This window comes from Hermetia illucens, chromosome 2, assembly GCF_905115235.1.
Source record: "Hermetia illucens chromosome 2, iHerIll2.2.curated.20191125, whole genome shotgun sequence".
NCBI lineage: Eukaryota > Metazoa > Arthropoda > Insecta > Diptera > Stratiomyidae > Hermetia > Hermetia illucens.
The window spans coordinates 142,978,563-142,984,562 of NC_051850.1; the positions used below are offsets into that span (position 1 = coordinate 142,978,563).

The 6,000-nt window shown below is 44.0% G+C and overlaps 1 protein-coding gene across 3 annotated transcripts in view; it reads right to left on the minus strand.

Annotated features, from left to right (window-relative positions):
• The window catches only part of LOC119649607 (connectin), a 639,962-nt gene extending 637,717 nt beyond the window's left edge, over positions 1-2,245 (minus strand). For all 3 annotated transcript variants that reach the window (XM_038051827.1, XM_038051826.1, XM_038051825.1), the window contains exon 1: positions 1,296-2,245. The gene's annotated coding sequence lies outside the window, so the exon portion shown is untranslated. The remainder of the gene's footprint in view (positions 1-1,295) is intronic.
• Positions 2,246-6,000: the final 3,755 nt, after the last annotated feature.

Genomic DNA, 6,000 nt, shown 5'->3' on the forward strand with positions numbered 1-6,000 from the left:
CATCCAAAATACACTGGGAGGGTATGGTTAAACCCTTTGGAGACTTACGCTTCTGAGTAGCCTCGGTTTCCCCATGAAGCCTTTTCGACTACGCCGAAAAATCCCTAGTTTATCAGGAATAACATTGAATTCTCTTGCTTCTTCAGGCGCTGATGATTTACAAACACCAATGTTTTCGCTTCTCTCTTTCAAAACGAATACAACTTGCATTTTCTATTTTATCTTAATATATCCTTTTTAACCCATTTCCTGTTAATTTATCGGTATTAGAAAACTGAGATATCTATGAAAAATAAAATCAATTTTTTAGTCGCATGTACGGTTAAACATACTACAAACCCGGAGAGAACTATTCTAAGCTTAACTTCCCGATTTTCCCGGAAAAAACCCTTGAAAAGCACATAAATATTGAAAAATCGACCAGCTTACAATACGACTTTCGACAGAATAAAGCGACTGACGGGCAAATAACGGTTCTAATTTTATTCTAATGTCTCACCCTAGGTAGTGGAAAAACAAATGAAGGTGACACCATATTTTGATTGTTTTTCCCAATCAAAAACCCGATGATATAGTAAAATTTTTAAAAAATGTTCGTCGTTCATAATTCATAATTAAGCAGAACCAAGTACTCCTGTCACCCCTTTTGACAAATCTAAATTGTATGTCTAAACCTGACCATTTCTTAATGAACTACCCTCAATAGAACACCCGCATAAGATAATAATCTCCCACTCGAGACGATCTAAAATTCAAATGAAATGCTTTCATCACTTTACACATTCCACTTCCCCTGAGTGTTTCCAAATGAACAACAAATTTCCTGCCTTCCACTTGCAGCACCTCCCATAGTCAATTTTCCTCTTCAATGTGCAAACGAATAATTCTCAAATATTCGCATTTATCCTTTTCTTCCAATGGCCCAGGAATGCAGAGCATCCAGTCCTGACCATTGCACATTTTCCGCTTGCACCCGGGAAACTCCTCTGCCCACAAACTGAAACCGACCTTGCACCCGTCCAAGCCGACAAAAGATGTTCCCTCAAAACACAAAACTCTCCTGTTATTTCCAAATGACTTCCAACCATCCAATTAATTAACGCCTAAGCAAAGCGTTATTGCACAAAGTTTCAAAGGATCGACTAAAAGGATGTTGAGCTAGTTTCGTTCTGTCCAACAGCTGGACCTCGGACGTCTGATTGTTAACATCGTGTCCGAGTGTTCTTTGTATGGTGGCCAACAGACGAACAAAACGAAAAGCTTTTCTATTATTTTTTAATTAAAAACAAACTTACTTTTGTGTGTTTTGTCTTGAGACGGACGACAACGATGACAACGGAAGCTGGCAAAAAAGAAAATCCAAAGGATCAAATCTAAGAGAAAATCCTTTTGTCCCGGCTTTCAATCAAAGAAAAACAACACCGAACAGGCTGCACTGCTGGCTATTCCAGGAATACTCGGATTATTCTGCTGATTTACCACAAGTTTCTCTCTGATTACGTTTTTTACCGTTTTTATCTCTGCTCTTAATACCGATCTTCTTTTCCGTTTTTTTTAAACTGGACCGAATCACAAGGAACACACAGCAAAGGTTCACTCGTACTTAGGATTCGAAGGATACTGTACACACCCGCTCGGGAGGCGGAACAGGAGATTTTCAAATGATGGAAAAATCAGCTCAACTAGGATCACTGCACTGTCACTCAGGCCACCTCTTGCGCTTCCTACTCGACCCGCTCACAATAGCCTACGAACTCACCGAACGTTAAACGTTAATCCTCATGTGGTCTTATTGACCTGTCGAAATAAATCCCCGACTGCTCACAACTCACTTCAAAAGCCGATCAGCTCCACGGAAGTGGGTCTACGTTGGGTGCGCCCTGATATGGCCAGATTTCTCTTGACCTCACGGAATTATCGTAATATTCGCCACTCACAGGGAATGCCTGGAATCAGAAGTTTCGAAAGTACCGAAGAGTCGGCTCAGGAACAGCAGCAACCGCACTTCTCACAAATCCACATTCATATTCGAACGAACCAAGCAGAAAGGACGAGCCGAGAAACTGCAAACGACCATCTACACCCGTTCGAAGCTCGTTCGCTACTGAATCGAGTCAGTCTCAGGCCGAAACACACCACCGAAAATGCGCCGCTTCCAGTCGAAGGCCGCACAAACAAGTCACACACGAAGCAGTGCCACGTACAAATCAACGGAGTCACAACCCCTAGAAAGGTCCTTGTCGGCTGTGCCCAAACAACTGACGAACGGGACTGCGGTTCGACGGCATCCAGGCTGGCAGCCAGGCTGAGCAACAGCATCTTCCCGCAGCCCATCCCAGGCCATCCTCAACCCCTAAGTCCCACGACTCACCCTCGTCGCACTCAAGCCCACCTCCTCCACCCACCATGCGCTGCAGAAGCATAGAAATCGGAATGCATAAAGTACACAAAACGCAGAGCTGTTGATTCTCCCTCGAAATCCAGGAGCAACCCCTCCGCCTTTCATCATTCACATGTTCGCCGTGCGACAGCCATCGCACCCTCTCCGACTTGGAATGACGATGCACATGATCTAGTTCTGTTCCGGGAAGTTACCCCTTCAGGCTCGCTACCATTCGCTTTCCACCACCCCATTCCCACCCCGGGCAGGGTATCTGTTGATATGCCGGCCAGCAGCCGGCCAAGTGAATTCAAGCGAAGACGTTAAACGATAATAAATCAGGGAGGCTGGGAATCAGGTGGACGGTCGGAAAGTGCTTCCTGGTGGTGGGTGGTGCAGCGCTCGGATCTACCTGTTCGAGGAGCGACTCGCTTGGAAGTCGGCACTAGGCCAACGGGGCGAGCCGGCGCAAAGCAAAAAGCTCAACAAGTTGAAAAGTGGGTCATGGAGCTTTATCTATTTCTGAATAGATGGCGAAAGGAGCGAGTGACGTCACGGAGGGTTGCGAAGGAATATCTTTAATCTGTTCGGAGCGCCATCTATTAGGTTAATTTAGAATAAACGTTCTTGGTTGGAGCATAAGGCAGTTTTCTCAACTGTTCCACGAAGGGTTGCTAAGATTGAATAGAGACATCGAATTCCTATTGAGTGGTTGCTTGAAGCCTTTGACGGTTGACCGCCCCGTCCTTTATGAACAAAATGTTGGGATAACTTAAAAGAGGAATGAAGACGGCTACGGTTTCTTACCAGGACAAGGCAACTCTTCAGCCGATGCCTCACGTCCACGTCCGCCCAGCGTGACTGTAGCGCCTCACACGCTCCCTTTTATAATTCGAAAAAGACAAGAAAAAGGGTGCTAATTATATTCAACGTAAATCCGCCCACAGTTCAGACCAACGCTTGACCGGAGCTAGACAACTTTCTTTTTTTAGGGATTGGGGTTAGGACTCCCCCAATCCACTTGATTCCGGACTGGACCAAATGGAGAAATGGAGAGCAACTTGCTCCAACTCTTGATGGTCCATGGACTCCTCTTTTTCGGTTTAACGCCCAAGTTTCTAAAATTAGAAGAGGGACGAAGACGGCTATGGTTTCTTGCCGGTCCGGCATCGAGTGGATGCGGACTTAGGACTCCCCAGTCTCTAAAAAAAAGTTGGGATAACTATTCCAGTGATTTGACGGTAAGTAAAAGTTAAAATTCTACAAATCGTCTTCTCTAATTTAGATCGCGGTGTGATTGAAGTTATCATGCAAGAACTAAATATTCTAAGTTATGATATGTGCAATAAATCGATGCGTATCAAACTACACCTGGCATCCACTGAAAAAAACTGAATCAGTTGAGCAATATCTCATAAACAAAAAGTCAAGTTTTATACATATAGAATAGCTGACAAACGACCCCAAAAATAACATTATTATTTCCTGTCCATTTTTTTGCAATCCTTGGTTATCGGAAAAACTAGAATGTCCAATCCAATAACCTAATCCGCGCCCCTCGTTTATTGGTGCCTCCGGAACCTAACGATTGTGAAGAAAACCAAACCGCTCCTGTTGCAGATGTAGGAGGTGCTACCATTTCACTTAACGAGCTGGCAGAAGTGACTATTCGCATTGTGTCTCAATCTCTCCAAACACAGGGGAGGCAAATTTTTAACAACTTCTTAAATCCCGCATCCGCATAAATAATGAAAAGGACATAGGTATAAACGCTGCGTACGACAGGAATTTATCAGAAATGGATAGGATTCCAGACGTCGTGAAAAGCCTGAAGGATATCTCGCGCAACCCTGAAAAATTTAGCTTATGAAAAAAGAGTGCCGATAGAATACTCGAGATCTATGAGCATCTCAAAGGGACCTTATTGTGGAATCCTGTCTGTGATAAGAAATAAGATCGCCGGCCATGCAGATATAGCCTTGGAATAATACATATACAAAATTTCCAAGTGCCTAACACTGCACTACGCGGACCAGGTGGATCTTGATAACCTTGAGTACCAAATGACGACCCTTATGCAAGGTAATAATAGTGCGCATGATTTTTACCAAGCTGTGTAGCATAATTTAGCCCTCAAACTAAATAAACGATCAGTATAGCTCAAGAGTCATTGAATAATATGACTCAACGTTACCGAGATAAGGCCCCAGATACCTTCATAAGAGGACTGTCAGGGGACCTACCCAGGTTATTAAGCATGCTCGAACCGGTTGATTTACCACAAGCGTTCCCCATATGCCTCAAAATCCAGAACATGAGTAATCGTGCTCAACATGTCAATAACTCCCAAAACGGTACACGTAAATATAAGCCATACCGATATCCCTTCAAATAAAGGTAATAATAATATATTACTATAATTTTCAGTATTTGGCTGCAGAACCCCCTTAAATTCATCATAGTACCACGAAATGCAGCAATGTAGGCCATAATATAGAGCTTGATCCTACCAAGCTTGGTGAAAATACGATCATTACTATCAAAGTTATAATCTTCATCATCATCAACGGCGCAACAACCGGTATCCAGTCTAGGTCTGCCTTAATAGGGATCTCCAGACATCCCGGTTTTGCGCCGAGGTCAGCCAATTCGATATCCCTAAAAGCTGTCTGGCGATCTTAGGCAGGGTCTGCCTCGTCTTCTTTTTCTATCATACATATTGCCCTTATAGACTTTCCGGGCTGGATCATTCTCATCCAAATGGATGAAGTGACCCGCCCACCGTAACCTATTGAGCTCGATTTTATCAACAACCTGACGGTTATGATATCGCTCATAGATTTTGTCGTTATGTAGGCTACGGAATCATCCATCCTCATGTAAGGGGCCAAAAATTCTTAAGAGAATTCTTCTCTCGAACGCGACCAAGAGTTCGCAATTCTTCTTATTAAGAACCCAAGTCTCCGAGGAATACATGAGGACTGGAAGGATCATTGTCTTGTACAGTAAGAGCTTTGACTCTATAGTGAGACGTTTCGAGCGGAGCAGTTTTTGTAAACTGAAATAGACTCCGTTGGCTGCCAACAACCGTGCGCGGATTTCATCATCGTAGCTGTTATCGGTTGTGATTTTCGACCCTAGATAAGAGAAATTGTCAACGGTCTCAAAGTTGTATTCTCCTATCTTTATTTTTCACGTTTGACCAGTGCAGTTTGATATTGTTGGTTGGTTGTTTTTCGGTGCTGACGTTGCCACCATATATTTTGTCTTGCCTTCATTGATGTGCAACCCAAGATCTCGCGCCGCCTGCTCGATCTCGATGAAGGCAGTTTGTACACCTCGGTGGGTTCTTCCCATGATGTCGATATCGTCAGCATAGGCCAGTAGTTGGCTGGATTTAAAGAAGATCGTACCTCTTGCATTTACCTCAGCATCACGGATCACTTTCTCGAGGGCCAGGTTAAAGAGGACGCATGATAGGGCATCCCCTTGTCGTAGACCGTTGTTGATGTCGAATGGGCTTGAGAGTGATCCTGCTGCTTTTATCTGGCCTCGCACATTGGTCAGGGTCAGTTTAGTCAGTCTTACTAATTTCGTCGGGATACGGAATTCTCTCATGC